Here is a 17466-nt window from a genome sequence, read left to right as displayed (position 1 = left end):
ATTTGTAGTTTTCTGGCAAATCATTTAGGAATTAAGTCACTAAATAATGATACACTGAGTTTCAGACTTCATAACCTTCAGAAAAATGCATGCTAAAGTAAGACCTGTTATTCTATCAACTGTCTCAGTTTATACAAGAGCAATTTTTAGTACTGTTTATATGTTCCCCCAATATATTTGGCCTTGTCCAGATTTATTGCATTAACAGGTTGAGAGGTACATGCAAATAAATTGCTTTATAGAATTAGGCATAGCCAGACTCTCAACTGTCCCTGATTTTGGCTCAAAATGTTGCTCTTCACCCTAATAATCCCTCCGCAAAATAGCAATTTTGGAAGAAAACATGGAGGGTTTACAATTAAGAAATAACTGTAATAATCAAAGTTACAGATTACTTGAAATGCATGTAGATTCTTTTATTTTGTCAGCTGCTCAAGTTAGCAGTACTAATATTAAAGTGTCCCTTCTTTGACAGGTTCCCAGCTGTATTCTGTGGCTATTTTATATTTTTGCATCACATTTTTGGTCCATTTTTCATAAAATTGTGTTTTTTGGCAAATTAGTGACAAATCATTAAAGAGTGACGTTAGAAAATAATGACAGACATTTGAGTTTCAGATTTCATACCCTTCAGAAAATTCATACTAATGCAAGACCTATTCTATTATCTTTCTAAGTTTATAAGAGCAATATTTAAAAATTGTCCTTATTTTTGGGCCTTTGTCCCACTTCTATGTATGGCTTTGTCCAGATTTCTTGCTCTGAGGTTGAGAGGTAGGACAAATGTGTCAGGGCCATCACAGTCAGCCAGAGACATTTCAAATTGTGACATACTTGTTGCACCCCCCTCTCCCATGTAGTGACTCTGGATGTGTCCAGTCAAGGCAAGGAGTAGTTATGCAGTGTAACATGTGCAGAGTGTCCCCCCATCCAGGGTAGACATAAGTACTACAGTGGCTTTTCATCTGTCCTTGATTTTGCAGAATGGTCTGGTTTCTGTCATATTTTTGTACTGCTGATTTATGCTTATTACTCAGATTTATGCTTATTACTCAGAAAGTGCCTGTTGCTCTGTGTTTAAGTAGCAATGCTTTAATGACCATAAGATAAGCTTGTCTGAGATCGTAAGATGCAAGTAAGCTTTAATAAGCATACTGTTAAAGAATTGCCAACATTGAAAGCCTTTCTGTTGTTGCCATGCAGAGAATACTTAACTAGATAATGTATAAGCCTTGGGTATTGAAGGACAGGATTACATTCTTTTAAAAAGCTCACACTTGTTGGAGACGTCCAGTCATCTCTACAGGCTTTACCCGTAAACTAAACAGAATGCCAATCATGTGTGGTCCATAACCTGTACAGTAATCCTTTAAGCAATGTATCTTGAGCTTGTTTCTTGTTTGCTTTTCATTTTTTACTTTGATCATGTTTTCCCCATGAAACAAGTAGATAGTTGTCAGGCAGCAGGTCTTTTTGGATAAGAAACATTTTTACAAGTGGGGGCATCACAGAGATTTCTACTTTCAGCATGGTACTTTAATAAAGCTGAATATAATTTATAATTAGAACTGCAGTGCAAGTAGAAGTGGTTTGAGTTGAGTGCTGCTTGTTTTTCTTATACTTGATTTTGACTGGCATTCCAGTAATGTATTTAAAAAGTAATTTATTTTTTCATGCATTGAAATATTTTTATTCTTCTACACTTATTTTTGTCTTGATTGGACTCTCATAATAACAGTTTGGCACCCAGGGCAGCGTATTTAATTAAAGTTAGTTTTTGTGGTTTTGAGCATAGCTCCTCCCCTTTCTAGTTGGTTGCACCACTTCCCATTGACCCCACCCATTCAGCTGTCTCCTGCAGCCCCCCTTTGATTTGAAGTCACCAGCCACCACTGTATGGCACACACACAAACTACTGTCAAACTAAATATAGGATCCTTTCAAAGTTTTGCCACGTATCTATGTCATAGAGTGATTCTGGTAGAAAACAACCCTCACTCAGCAATCAGTTCAGAATTCAATGTCATAACAGAACCTTTGGATGAATGTCCTCGAAAACACAAAACTGTGCACACTAAATATAAAAACATTCAAACTGGTGTGTATTTACATATAATTAAGTACTATGTGGTAATGCAAACTTCCTTTTTAAAAGCATGACTATTGCTAATGCACACTAGCACAGATTTTCTATTCAGTTTACATGCACAGAGGCAAACATTTGCATACCCATGCACATGCTCAAAAACATGGGGATGAGTCTTTTATTGCATGGCTTTAGTATAGTATACCATTCTAAGATCATTAACACACCTTCATTTCAAATAAGATGAGACAACAGACATATTTCAAAAGAATTATCTGCCCATAAGTCACTAATAGACTTGATTAGTCACAGAAAAATAATATGATATTTCATGACAGTACCTAATACATTTAGAGTTACTCATAAACACTGTATTTTGGGAAAAAATAAAATATGTCTGACAATATTGTGTCGATATTTGAACTAGCAGGTATGTTAATGAAAAGATCTGTATTATCAATACAGCACTGCATTGTCTTGTTACTTTGTCTATATTCTGTTTTCTACTATCTTTGAGGAAGGGCCACTTCAGAGGTATATATTTATATGGGCCCATCTCATTTGCTCACTCAAAAAAAAAAAATTGCACTTTTTTTCATCTACTTTTACTGTATTTGTGTTTCTTTATTTTGCTTTTGCATCATCTTAAAAGTACTCAATTGTATTTATTACTGCTTGGTGTGGCTATCATTCTAAGCCTTTTGGTTTAAGCACTTGGGCTTCAGACCAGTTGTTTTACATTAAGTTTTGTGGTCTGCACTGTTGTGGCAGGACAGGTAGCTTACATCCTTCTAAGTTGGGAATTGCTGATTAAAGGCTCAGTGTTTGTTATTCTAAAAGTGTATTAGTTCTGGTTTAAGCACTTGGGCTTCAGGCCAGTTATTTTACATTAAGAAGGTTCATTGTCTGCACTCTTGTGGGAGGTGAGGCTGGACTCTGCCCTTCTGAGCTGGGAATTTCTGGTTAAAGGCTTATAGTGCCTAACTATTTGAACTGGTTCTTACTGAAATTGGTGCACCTTGTTTGCTGTAGCATAGACTAGAAGCAGGCCTGCTGAATCTAGCTTTGTTTGCATAACTTGAGCACTAATCCAGGCCTTTTTAAAAGTATTCAATTGTATTTATTACTGCTTGGTAGCAACCTGATTAAAGTGTAGCTATCATTCTAAGCCTTTTGGTTTACGCACTTGGGCTTCAGACCTATTGTTTTACATTAAGAAGGTTTGTGGTCTGCACTGTTGTGGCAGGACAGGTAGGTTACATCCTTTTAAGTTGGGAACTGCTGATTGAAGGCTCAGTGTCTGTTATCCTAAAAGTGTATTAGTTCTGGTTTAAGCACTTGGGCTTCAGGACAGTTATTTTACATTAAGACGGTTCTTGGTCTGCACTCTTGTGGGAGGAGAGGCTGGACTCTGCCCTTCTGAGCTGGGAATTTCTGGTTAAAGGCTTATAGTGCCTGCATATATGAACTGTTTCTTACTGAAATTGGTGCGCCTTGTTTGCTATAGCATAGACTAGATCCAGGTCTGCTGAATCTAGCTTTGTTTGCATAACTTGAACACTAATCCAGGCCTTCTTAAAAGTATTCAATTGTAATTATTACTGCTTGGTAGTAACCTGATTAAAGTGTAGCTATCATTCTAAGCCTTTTGGTTTAAGCACTTGGGCTTCAGACCAGTTGTTTTACATTAAGAAGGTTTGTGGTCTGCACTGTTGGGGCAGGACAGGTAGCTTACATCCTTCTAAATTGGGAACTGCTGATTGAGGGCTCAGTGTCTGTTATTCTAAAAGTGTATTAGTTCTGGTTTAAGCATTTGGGCTTCAGGCCAGTTATTTTACATTAAGAAGGTTTGTGGTCTGCACTCTTGTGAGAGGAGAGGCTGGACTCTTGCCTTCTGAGCTGGGAATTTCTGGTTAAAGGCTTATAGTGCGTGCATATTTGAACTGTTTCTTACTGAATTGGTGCGCCTTGTTTGCTGTAGCATAGACTAGATCCAGGCCTGCTGAATCTAGCTCTGTTTGTATAACTTGAGCACTAATCCAGGCCTTCTTTTTGGAGAATGTTCCCCTGCACCCCAGTGGCAGGAGTGTGCAGTTAGAACTTGTCTGATTGAAGACTACATGAAAAGGGCTCAGTTTTGAGATTTTTTTACTGGTTAATTGGGTAATTTGTTTCTGATTGCTTGTAGATATCTAAAGCTGATTTAAGTGTATTTTTTACTGTTTGTAGTCATTTAAAGCTGTTTTAAGTGTATCTTTTACTGTTTTTCCCTTATCTTTTCAAAATAAAAACAATTTTTCCTTGTTTCCCACCTTTCTAAGTTTGTATAGTCCAGTTTTCAGGCTAGTTGCCCATACCTTACTTGGATAGAGGGAGGTTTCTCTGTTCACGTGTGAGAGAAGGAGGTTTGAGCAGCCATCTGTCCCTGGAGGAGTAGTTCCAGACCAGAAGTTAGCAGTTTATAGGTAATTTTGGGCTAATTTCTATCTTTTTCATTTCCCTTTCTGTAAAAACCACATTTACACGGTTTTGCACGTCCAGGCAGTGCCGGTTAGCCAGGGCTAAATTTATCCCGGCTCCATCAAGTCTCCTCTCCAGTTTTTCCCTTGAAAGTAGTCCACATCCTACAGTCCAGCACTTGCTCAGACATAATAGCAAGCACCAATATACCCCAACACTTGATTACCCAGCAGGGCAAGGCTCATTATTCACCCCTCACCAACCAAGCAACTAAGCAGCTCACCCTACTATTCAGGCATGACCAAAGGGCAATTTCAGGTATACTCTCCAGTCCAGTTGGTGAACCTGGGTATCCTGAGGCAATGTTACAACTGCCTCATGTTCACAGACAACCGTCTCCTCATACCACAAAACATTAACATATGCGAGAGATGCAATTATATAGCTAAACTGGAGGCTAAGCTCTTTCCACCCAAGACTGGAACAGGCGGTCATGAGGAGAATGTTAATACTTGCACCACACCTCCAGCCTCGCACAGACATACTAAACCAGCACTGGCAAAAAATACACATAAATACACAAAATCATACTTGGAGGCTCTAAATAAAAACCTGCAAAAGCATCACAGACCTTCAAAGCAGACACCCAAAAAACCTGCACCTCCCGTCACAAACTAGACAACACATAAAACACAAAATCAGTGTGCCACACAATCACAGCCCTTAAGGCGAAATAACATACCTAACACACTAGTAATAGGCGACTCTAAAGTCAGGCAAACTGACATCCCACTCACTAGGCTGGACAAGGAGAAGGTTACTATTAGCTGCCTGTCGGGAGCCAGAATCCACCACATAACACAAGCACTCAAGTCACTCCAGTACAAGTACAAATATGACTCTGTCATTGTTCATGTTGGTGTGAATGACCTGAGACGTACCTCCCAGGACTACATGAAAAGAGACATGGAAGAGCTCTCTGATCATGTAGCCCAGGCGGGTATGACCCTGACCCTGAGTAGCATCATGCCCTCACCAAGAATGATACCGCAGTATAAAGAAAAAAATTATCAATTTCAACAATTGTCTAAGCTTCTGGTGTCATTCAAAGGGGATCCAGTGTCTGTCAGCCTGGGACGATATGCTCGACAGGCCTCGTTGCTTCGCAAGAGACGGCTTGCACCTGTCACCTCTAGGCTTTCGAATACTGGCCAAGGCTCTTGCTGCCCCCATAGTGCCTTTTTTAGGCAAGGCTCAAAAGTCAAACCCACCTCTGTAAACAGCACAAATAAAAAAATGAGGGTTATGCTACTCAATGCTAGGAGTTTAAATCTCAAAATGCACGTGCTCAAAGCACTCCTCAGTATGGAGAACGTCGACATCTGTGCAGTAACTGAAACCTGCTTCAAGGCTCCACAGAGCACCCCAGCACTACCGGGCTACAACTCATACCACACATTTCGGCCACAGAACATGGACAGAAACACAAAAGGAGGGGGTGTATCCATATTCATGAAGGATACCTACACCTCCAGGTTAGTGGTGCAGCATGATACCTCCGAGATCATCCATGTGCAAGTAACATCAGGCAAATCTGCAATGCAAATTGTGGCCTGCTACAGATCACCCTCCATGACCCAGAACCATCACTCCGCCTTTCTAGAGACACTGGAAAACATGAAGGTCCTACCAAACACCCTGACATTGGGCGATTTCAATTACCCTACCATTAACTGGGAAAACTACTCAAGTACAAACTCCCAGGTCCAGCGCTTCCTGGAATTTATCAACTCAAATGCCCTGGATCAGCTGGTAAACTCTCCTATCAGAGGTGAAAACATATTGGACCTGCTCATCACCAACATGGGCGATAGATGTTCCACACCAGAGGTCAACCCGTCACTGGTTAGATCAGACCGTAAACCAATCACTCTGGATGTCTACACCACACCACCACCTCCAACCAAGGAAACCATAGTGAAAAACTTTTCTATAGCAAACTTCACCTTACTTAAGACAGAAGTGGTAAGTTTCACAGCCCCCACACTAAAAGATAATAGTGTCCATGATGCAGGAACCTTTACAAATGCACTCTATGAGCACCTACAAGGATGCATGGATCGTGCCATCCCTAGCAAAACCAAGACTCACTCCCCTAAGAGAAGGAAACCGGTCTGGTGGACCCCTGCCATAAACAGGCTATACAATAGAAGGAGGAATCTAGTTCAGAAAAAAAGCAAATCCCAAGAAGGAAAGACATCCCTGATCATTACCAGTAAGAAACCAAGGTTCCTCATAAAATCCTCCAAGGCTAACTTCGAAAGAAAAATAGCCAAGGATTCGAAAGATAACCACAAAGCCTTCTTTAGCTATGTGAAGAATCTAAGTGGCAACTCGCAGATATGCTCTCAGCTAGTGCAAAATAGCACAAAATATACTGAACCCACTGATATTGCCAACATCCTGGCAGATAGATTCAGTACAAATTTCACCCTCCTCTCACCCTCAAAAGAGCCCACAACAATACCAGAAAAGTGCAGTGTCCTGGAAATCACAGACGCACAGGTGAAAACAGCCCTTTCAAAAGCCAAAAGCACAGCGTCAATTGACCTAGATTGTGTCCCAGGCTGCGTCTTGTATGAACTACAGAACGAACTAACCCCCCACCTAAACACACTGTTCAACCTCAGCCTCTTCACAGGCTACGTGCCCATAGAATGGCGCACAGCAGCGGTTATTCTGCTCCACAAAGGAGGGGCCACAACTGACCCTGGTAACTATTGCCCCATAAGCCTGACTAGCCTGGTCTGCAAGGCTATGGCGAGCAACATCATGGAACTCATTAACAAAGACATTGGGAACCGCCAAACACTTGACCTGACCCAGTTTGGCTTTGTTAAGGGCAGATCATGCCTACTAAACCTGGTTGACTTCTTCGAGACAGTCACCAAGGCCACAGAAGAGGGGAAGGTAGTTCACACAGCCTACCTTGACCTCGTCAAGGCTTTTGACACCATTCCCCACTCAGGAATTATAGAAAAACTCACCAGCCTGAACATAAACCCCTACGTCACAAGATGGGTTGCCAACTGACTTACAGACAGAACTCACACGGTAAGAATAGTGGGCTCTAGGTCCAACTTTAAACTAGTCACAAGTGGTGTCCCACCAGGCTCGGTCCTGGGACCCCTACTGTTCAGCATATACTTCTCAGAAGTACAGGCAAACACAGGAGGACTATGGCTAACCAAGTTCACTGATGACTGCAAACTGGGAGCCATAATTGACTCTCCGGCTGACAAGGACATTCTCCGAAAGGGCCTTACTAAGACGGACACCAGGTGTCAAAGTCATGGTCTACAAGTTAAATGAGAAAAAATGCATAGTCATCCTGTTTGGGAAAAACAAAACACCCACAAATTACCACATAGGTGGCAGCCCCCTTAATGCAAAAGAGGTAATAAGAGATCTGGGGACCCAGGTAGATAGTAATCTCTCCTTTGACAATCATATTGCCAAACTAGTTAGGAAATCCTTCTATGTAGCCCATCTAATTACTAAAGGGTTCACATCTAGAAATAAAGGGGTTATAGTGCCCCTCTACTTGTCACTTATCAGACCCATCATAGAGTACAATGCCCCGTTTGGGATGTACCTCACAAGACACTTCAAACAGCTGGAAAGACCACAAAAGTACCTCACCAAGAGGATTACTGGTCTCAAACATATGTCCTATGCAGACCGACTGGAAAAACTCCAGCTGTACTCAGTGGCATATCGCTTACTCAGAGGTGATCTCTGCCTAACTTACAAAGCCATGTCCAACTCAGAATTGATGGACATGCTCCACCTAAAGAAATCCAAGTCACTGCGAGCCACTCGCTCTAGTGAGCTAAACCTCACCACAACAATAAATAGAACATGCTGGAGGGATAGATTTCTGTCACAGAGACTCCCCATGTTTTGGAATAAAATTCCTAACTACATTAGGCAGAGCCCATCATTAACACTGTTCAAGAGAAACCTTGACGAGTGGATGGGTAACAGAAAATACAACCCTGGGATCACTTCATTGGCTCTTCTTGACAGAGGCTCAGTTAATTAATCAATGGGGTGGTGAAAGCTGACACACTCTCGCTATGCTTATAAATGCCCTCGGGCAGATAGCCTAGTACCTAGCTATGAACCTATGAACAATTCTGTAGTGACACAGCCCCCATTCTGGAGCAGCTGTAATGGGTGTCATCTTCTTTGCTGTATTAAGTCTTGACACTATCTTCACATTATTATGTTTTTTTAATACTTTATATGCAATACTTTAAGTCTCAGTTTTTGAAGGCTCAATGATTCCTTGCAGAAACATGACTTTTAATACTTCATTCATGTGTATGAATTTGCCATTTCCATGCTAACTCAGCAACATATCATAGAAGCCATTTTAAATGCTGTACTAAGCTGTTTCTGAAATGACAACAAAAATATAATAAGCTTGCAATAATTTTATAAAGGTCGAGTGACCAATTCTGAAAAAAAAATTGGGATAGAGTTTCTATCAAAATAAGGTTGCAGAATGAAGTATATATTTTTCATGTTCAGTGAGTGGCTGTTGCTTAGCCAACCTAAGCTCTAAGTGTGTGTGTGTGTGTGTGTGTGTGTGTGTGTGTGTGTGTGTGTGTGTGTGTGTGTGTGTGTGTGTATGTGTGTATGCGTGCACGAGCATCTTTGTGTGTCTGTGTGTGCATGTGGATGTGTGTGGTGTGTGCGGGTGCGTGCGCGCATATGTGTGTGTACATGCATACGAGCATGTGTTTATCTTGTAGGTAATATAGTGCCCCATCGATGTAGCTTACACACACCCACTTAGCAACACAGACGGCTCAATCAGAAACTAAATTTAAGTTGGCAATTACAGACTGCTTAATCCTCCTTATTTGCCAGTTTCAACAAACCTGTCTGGTAGTCTTCTAGTACTCGTTAATCATCAATCATTATTATTCCATCTCCTGTAAGAACTCTAACAAATTTCACATGCTTTCATAAATGTACTGAATATCTCTAAGTTCTTCAGGAAGGCATCAACATTCATCCAGCTTCTTCTCTGTAGAAACACAGTTTTTGATGTTAACTCTTAAGTAATCATATTACTATATTTAAATTGTCTTGTTTCATTTATTTTATGGAATGTATTGCTTTCTCTGGCACTTCTCACTTCCATTACGTTTCCAAAACATTCTAGCATTTTGTCCATCTCCATTTTTGTCAGATGTATTAAAATTCAGATCATTTAGCGTCTTCTTACATTAATGTCGAAGGCATTTCTTTAGATGGTCTGTCCTAAATCATTTCTGTTTTGTCTGCATAATTCCAGAGATATGGTGTCTGAGACTAAAAATTATGATAGCGATAGGACTCCATTTGCATGACTTTTTTCACCACATACCATTTTCTTAAAGGAAATTGAATAAGTGTTATAGAACTGTTACATATTGACAAACTCTAAACATCATTAAATGGTTTGGCAGCTTTAATCTGAAACCCAAACCAAACAGTAGGGGTAGTAACAGCCAGTGCTCATGGCTTAGTAAGTAAGCGGTTTAATACTCAAGATTCTACACCAGACGCAGTAAGTAATTCAGTCTAGATGTGGGGATGCTAGTCTTCCTCAACAAATGATCTTTGTGGGAGTAAGGTGCTTTGCCAACTATATAAAATATTTCAGTTTTTATGTGCTTTTTATCCTACTAATTTTGTCCGTTTATCTTCCTTTTAGAAAATTTCATTCTGTGGAAAAATGTGTCAGCAAGCTGAACCACAACTGTACTCAACACTTCTTATACAGTATCACTACTTGTCTGCAGTGAGGAGTAAAACTTATTTTCCAATGATGTTATCATCTTCTGTATGTTTCAGTACCCAACAAAGTTCCTTACTGTTTCCTTTGCACACCATCTTCCTGTCATGTCTCCTGACCATTCGCCCCCTCACAAATGCGATCAGTACCTTGGGCTCCTAACCCTCAACTCTTTTTTATGGAGGGGGGGCACAATGCAAAATCATACATGTACATTTAGATTCATCTTTCTGATTTAATACCATCTGAAGTGTTGTCACAATAATCTACTAATGTCGATATCAATCAGTTATAGCCACTTGACTGTGTAACCGTTAAATATTTGATTGAGATGAAAAAATGGCCACAGTAAAGTATTATAAACTGCTTTACTGAGGTGAGTCATGCAAAGTCATACTAATGACTGTTTAACTTGATTGCAGTGTAAGTCATTTTTATCCATAGACAGACTCAATATTCATCAACCATGGGGGGTAGATGTTGACATAATGGTTAAGGTGTCTGCCTTACAAACACAAGGTGCAGGGTTTGATTCTGACATGGGGTAATTGGCTAGGCTTAAAATGGCCCACAAGGGCACTTAGCCTAGTACCAATCTATGAACCAAAGCTCCATTTTTGACTGTATATATGTCTGATTCTGGTAAAATAATATTTATGGACATGATAAAGTGTTTAAGGTTTGTTTCACACAAACATATAGTAGCCCAGTTATTCCATCTTATTTCAGACAAAGGCAAACTAATCATACAAACCTACATTACTTAAACTCCTCAGTTTTCATTCACAGACGCTCCTCACAACCACCTGCAGTTATAGCTAAATTGCTTTGTACACTTCATTTAAATGTGGTAAAAAATACATCTTAGACAAAAATCAGGTCAAAGCCAAAACATAAGGAGGGGCACCTTGGAACAGATTTTAAACATTACTGCTATATACCTAAAGTTACTAGAATAAAAGGTTTTGCATTAACATGCATTTGCCAGAGAACATGAAATCTGAAACTGAAATGTTTGTCATTACTTAGTAACAGCAATTCTCAAGAACGTACCAGGAAATCACAATTTTATATGAACAGATCAAGATGAGGCAAAGTCATGAACACTCTGCAATATCAGGTACAGTTTTAACTTGGTTTCGCAGAACCGGTACATACAAATGCATACTGGTCTTATAAAGCCAAAATGTAAGCAAGAAGATAAATTGTTTTCATCCACAGACAGACCTTCTCCCATTTAGTTATTGCAATCTCCAATAATTTGGCAGAAGAACCCAAATTTTATATGGCACAGAAGAACATATGAGACAATCAGGAACATTCTGCACAATCATGAACATTTTCAACTTGATTTCACAGAAACAGCACTGATAGAACAAATATTCAAGCATATTTCATACAAATGTATGCTATTCCTGTAAACCCAAACTGTATGCTAGGCAAACAACAAAATGATAAGTTTTAGACCACAAATACTAGGCAAGACAAAGATATTTCAAATATGTTTTACAAAATGATTGGCCATATAATAAATACCCCAATTTATTTCATTCATAAATATTAGCCCTTAATGCCAGGGTTTAAACAGAGCAAACAAAGACAGCAAATTGATTTTACCCACAACATAGCTAATCTCCCCACCAGCTGCTTAGCAGCATATCAAAAAAAGAGTAAATTCTCCAATTCACTTCACATAAATGCATATGAGTCCTTAAAGTGAGATTTTAAACTGAACAAACAAAGAGGAAAAGTTACTTTGATCAATAGCACAAATACCACATCTGATTTCCAGACAACATATTAAAAAGTGAAAGTAAATAGTCTAATTTATTTAACACAAATTAACACTAATCTGTACTGCTAAACATTAAACTGAGCAAATGAAGAGGGTAAGCTGCCTTCATCCACAGCAAAGCTAGCTAACTGACAAAACAGAGACTAGTTCAACTTGTTTACAGACATGAACACTAGCTCAGCCTTTTATGCCAGACTTTAAACTAAGCAAATGAAAATAGCATGTCATCTTCATCCACAGCACAGTTAGCTGCCTCTCAAAAACAAAGAATAAATATTCTAATTTATTTGACACAGGTGCATACTAGTCCCTAATGACAGACTTTCAACTGAACAAATGAAGTGGGCAAGTTGCTTTGAACCACAGCCCAGCAAGCTCTAACTTAAAAAAAAAAAACAGAGAATAAATATTCACAGTTTATTTCATGCAAATACACACTAGTCCAGCACTTAATGCCAGAATTTAAACTGAGCAAATGAAGACGGCAGGTTACTTCCATTCATAGCACAGCTAGCCTCCTTCCCCAGGTGGTTGACTCATCTAGCACATTAAAAAACAGAGATTAAATATTCCAATTTTTCACATAAATGGACACTAGCATCCCATGTCAGACTTCAAAATGAGTGGGATAAGAGGGAAAGTTGCTGTCATCCACAGCAGTGCCAGCCACTTAAAAAAAAAACATAGAATAAATATTCCAATTAATTTCACACATATGCACATTAGCTCCAATCTTAATGCCAGACTTTTAACTGAGCAAATGAAGAAAGCAAGCTGCTTTCATCCACAGCACAGCTACTTTCCAAAGAGAATAAATATATACATTTATTTCAGTAAAATGGAAATTATCCCTTAAATCCAGTCTTTAAAACTGAAAAAACTAAGATGACAAGTTACTTTTATCCACATCAATTTGGTTGTCTGTCAGCATATTAAAAATATAAAGTATGCCAATTTATGTCACACAAATGCATACTATCCCAGAATGCAGACTTCAAACTGAAAACAAACAAGGCATATCAACCTGGTTATGCCGTCACAGTTGAATGAGGAAAGTTCAGCACTTTCAGTCCCACAGTGTAAACTAGAACTTCATCAGAACTAAAAACATATCACCTCTTATTTTATAAGAGAACGTATTGTCATGTGACTCTGTCAGATATATACTAAAAGTGCTAGCATTTTATTTGTTTAGTTAGTTAGTTAGTTAGTTAGTTAGTTAGTTAGTTAGTTAGTTAGTTAGTTTAGTTAGTTAGTTGTCCTGTGATAACTGGGAAAGTCCAACTGAGCCAATGGCCCATTTTCAGTGGAGGCCTGGGGAGAAAATCTCCATAACAGATTCAAAAACTATACACAAGGGGAGAAAGCCCAGCAATTTATTAAATATTTTACAATGCATTGGCAGAAAGGCTCCAGAAAATATTCATAAATACATTTTACAGTAGCTGATAAGTAATTATATATAAGAGGAGAAAATTGTCACAACACATAACAGGAGAGATTGAAATACATTTACAGAATGAAGAATACAATATGTACTGAACGTAGCAAGAAACACTGCAGAAGTAGATAGCTTATGGTAAGCAAACCAGTACATAGTTACTCAAAATATTGTTATATTTCTAATAATGTATGGAGATGAGAGATAGTAAAGTAGTCTGCTGTGAAAACAGACAAAATGAGATGAGGGGGAATAATGAGCAAGAGGGAAAGTTAAGGACATAGAGAGAGACAGAGAGGATTATTATTCAAAAGATGAGAATGTCATGGAAGGACACAAGAGATGAAAATAAATAGTAGTTAAGTGTTGGCTGAAGAGATAGATAATGATACATTACTATGTGCTATGATATGAACATGTTAGTGAATGTGGAGTGAGAATGGCATTGTTAAAGTGAGTAGGTGGTTGTGCATCTGTTTTCAGGATTGTGCATGTACTGTTTCACGTGTCAGATAGTTTTTTAGATTGGTCTTGTAATTGGAAAGGTTGCAATTATGTTTAAGGGATGAGGGGATAGAGTTCCAGGAGTGGGCTACATAGCTGGAATAGAGAGAGGTTCCTAGGCAGTGGGGGGCATTTGTAAGCAGTGGGGAGCATTTTCCTTCTAAATCAAATTGGCTTAGCAGGGTTGTATGTGTGCAAAATGTTTAGCAGAGCTTCATTTTCTTCTGGTTTATGAGTTGCCTGGGTAATTCCAGCCAAATGAGCTGTTTTACAGCTAAGCACAGATGTGTTCTGTTTGATGGGTTTGTGGCAAATGTTGTTATTTTATTATAGCACTGGTTTAGTTTATTTGGGATGGAAGCTTGAAGGTTTAACAATACTGGGGAGCCACACAGTAAAGCAGGGAGTAGGACTGTGGAGGCCAGGAGTTTCCTGGATGAATCATTTAAGTAGTTTTTATGTTGTTGTTGTTGTTGTTGTTGCTCCTGATTTTTTACATAGTCTTTTGCACTTGTAAGTCAAGTTTCAAGTTATCATCAGTTGTCATGCCTGTAAGCTTGGTATGGAGGATGACTTCCCTAGGTGTGTTATCAGACACTGGTATTAAGAACTTTTGTTTGAGGTGTGTAAGGGCTTTGGGAGGAATAGCAGAAGCTTTGTTTTTTTTTTTTTTTACTGATTCAGCTTTCAAATGATGAAAATGACTCGAGTAAGGTGCTGGAGAGTAATTATGTTACTAGCAGAACACATATATGTGGCGTCATCAGCAGATTCTGTGAGGGAAACTTGACATTTGCTGGAGTGTAAGTTGTTGATAAATATTTTGAAAAGCAGTGTCCCCAGAATAGAACCTTGGGCAACACCCGTTATGATGGTTAGGAAGGATGAGTAAAAAGTAATCCATTTAACAGATGGCAGTCCATTGTAAAGGTAGCTGGAGAACAAGTTGGTGGAAGTGTTTGACAGGCCAAGTGAAGAGAGTTGTTTTAGAAGAAGGCTGTTGGAAATTGAATCATAGGCCTTGGACAGAGCCTGAAACATGGCAGAAACCAGTCAGTTGGCCTTTGTCTCTCGCTAGCTTAATAGAGTTGGTGAAGTTTAAGAGATTTCTTGTAGTGCTATGCTCTGGTCTAAAAGCATGCTGTGTGGGAGTGAGGCAGTTGTTAGTTTATAAATGAGTCATTGAGCCTGAATGCATCTTTCAAGGATTTTTAAATAGGGGAGAGAATGGCAATGAGTCTACTTATTTATTTTAATTTCATTACCAGGGTAGCACACTGATCACTATAGACCATTTGCAGGTACAGTCCAGGTGAAGAGATTCAAAAAAAAAAAAAAAAAGAACAGGTAGAATACATTCACAAACGCACAGTAATCACAGAAGGTAGATAATCTGATACAATATGTAAATAATATTAGTAAAGTAGAAAATCAAATGTGAAATAATTTTAGGAGTAAATATGAGAGGGAAGAAGCAGCTAAGAAGAGAGGATCAAAGAAGAGTGATGCAGGGGAGGAGGAAGTTAGGTCATGTGTCCAGTGGAAAAATCGCTTGCAGTTATATTTGTGATGAAGGTGTTTTTTGAGTGCAGCCCTAAAGCTGGGAAAAGTGGAGACTTCTTTAAGGTGAAGAGAGAAGGACTGCCAGAGTTTGGCTGCAAGAATGAAGAAGGAATGGTCAATACAGTGCACTTAAATATGTAGTGCTGGAGTAAAGTAGTTCATTGGGAGAGGTTGCAGAGAATGTAGGAGTTGGTTTTATTATGGAGTTTGGTTGAAAGAGGTACAAAGACACCTTGCAGAAGTAGTTTTAAAACAACAGACCCTAGGAGAAGCTCAACTTTGTAGGAGACTCATAGCCATTTTGCCTTGGAGAGGGTGATGCAGTGGTGTTCCTGAAGGGATGAAATGGAGATAAATCTGCAGATTTTGTTTTCAGTGGGCCATAGAACAGATTAGTTTTTTTTCAAGTTGGATATATTTTTTTAAAGTTGAATATATCACTGGAGTTACCTCTCTTGTGAAGTAGGATGATGTGAGTTTTTTTCATAAGGCTGAGACATGCAATTCCTGAATAGATCTATTTATGAGAATGGCTGCTGGAAAGGAAATTGAGCTGGCTGCTATTTTTATGAAATCACCTGGTATTCCATTGGGAGCAAATGTACTTGGTTTAATTTGTTTGATGCATTTCTTGATTGCTATGATAGATACAAGTTGAAAAGAGAAAGACTAAGTATTAAAGGAAGTGCGAGGTGAGACTGAGTGGGAAGTGGTCAGATTATTAAAGGAGGTCAATGTGGTTTGAGCATTGCAATAAAGCAGTTTATTAATGCTAGAGACGAAGTAATCAATGAAAGCATTAGCTGTTACTTCCGGGGAGCAGTGGGGTTTGGTTATCTATTTGATCCAGGATGATGTATTTTAGATATGGTGGCCCAGGACTGTCTAGAATTTTTGTAGCATATATTCTGCAAATTAGAGTAATAAAATTGCTTGTCAAGTTTTATCTGGCATTTGGCTTTATTTCATAAGTATTTATATTGCTGAAGGCTTCTTTCTGTTCTATTATTCAGCCATGCCTTTCAGGCTTTATCTCTACGCCTCATTCATTTCCTGATGGTAGGAGTGAGCCAAGGAGCAGGATTGATTTACAGTCTTTTAAGCCTAAAGGGGACCATGATGTTAAGCAGTTCCATAAATATCTTAATAAGACAATGGCATCACCTAGTGGCAAGACCTTTAGAACATTCCAACTGTGAGATTGTAGTGAGATATTAAACAGTTGTGGATCAAAGTTACTCATGTTGCAAGAGGATTTATACATGTGCTCCCTGGGAGATGTTTGGCATTATCTTGTGGCATATATGGGCTAGTGGTCACTAACTGTGCTAGCTAAGGTGCCACAGTAGTTTATATTGTTAGGTTGACTTGTTAATAACCAGTCCAGGGTGGTAGTGTTACCATTTTTCAGGTTGGTTCTGGTAGAATCACTGACAAGTTTGGAGAAATTGTACAGTTTTACACTAGCAGTCATGATCTCACTTGACCAGATGATGTTAACATCACCTAGTATAATTGTCTGTGTGTGTACATTATCAAATAACCATGATAGGATGTCCTCCAATGTGCTATTATTGTCTCCGGGTGGTACATAAAGGGCTTCCACACATATTGTTTTGGGTGTGTTTAGTTTCAGGTTACTTACAAGTAGTTCAGTGCTGAAGATGGAGGGCATGGGAGATGGGAAAGGTGACAGGTTTATGATACTGTGGTACATTATTGCTACTCCTCTACTTCCTCCTGCTTTTTGATTAATCTAGTGGTTC

The 17466-nt window shown here is 39.0% G+C and overlaps 1 protein-coding gene across 1 annotated transcript in view; it reads right to left on the bottom strand.

Moving 5' to 3' along the window:
- AGMO (alkylglycerol monooxygenase) overlaps positions 1–17466 on the bottom strand; it is a 1982086-nt gene that overhangs the window by 279293 nt on the left and 1685327 nt on the right. The gene's annotated exons all lie outside the window — the stretch shown is intronic.

This window comes from Protopterus annectens, chromosome 4.part0, assembly GCF_019279795.1.
Source record: "Protopterus annectens isolate FY-2018-M chromosome 4.part0, PAN1.0, whole genome shotgun sequence".
NCBI classification, from domain to species: domain Eukaryota; kingdom Metazoa; phylum Chordata; order Ceratodontiformes; family Protopteridae; genus Protopterus; species Protopterus annectens.
This window is presented reverse-complemented; position numbering and strand designations above follow the sequence as displayed.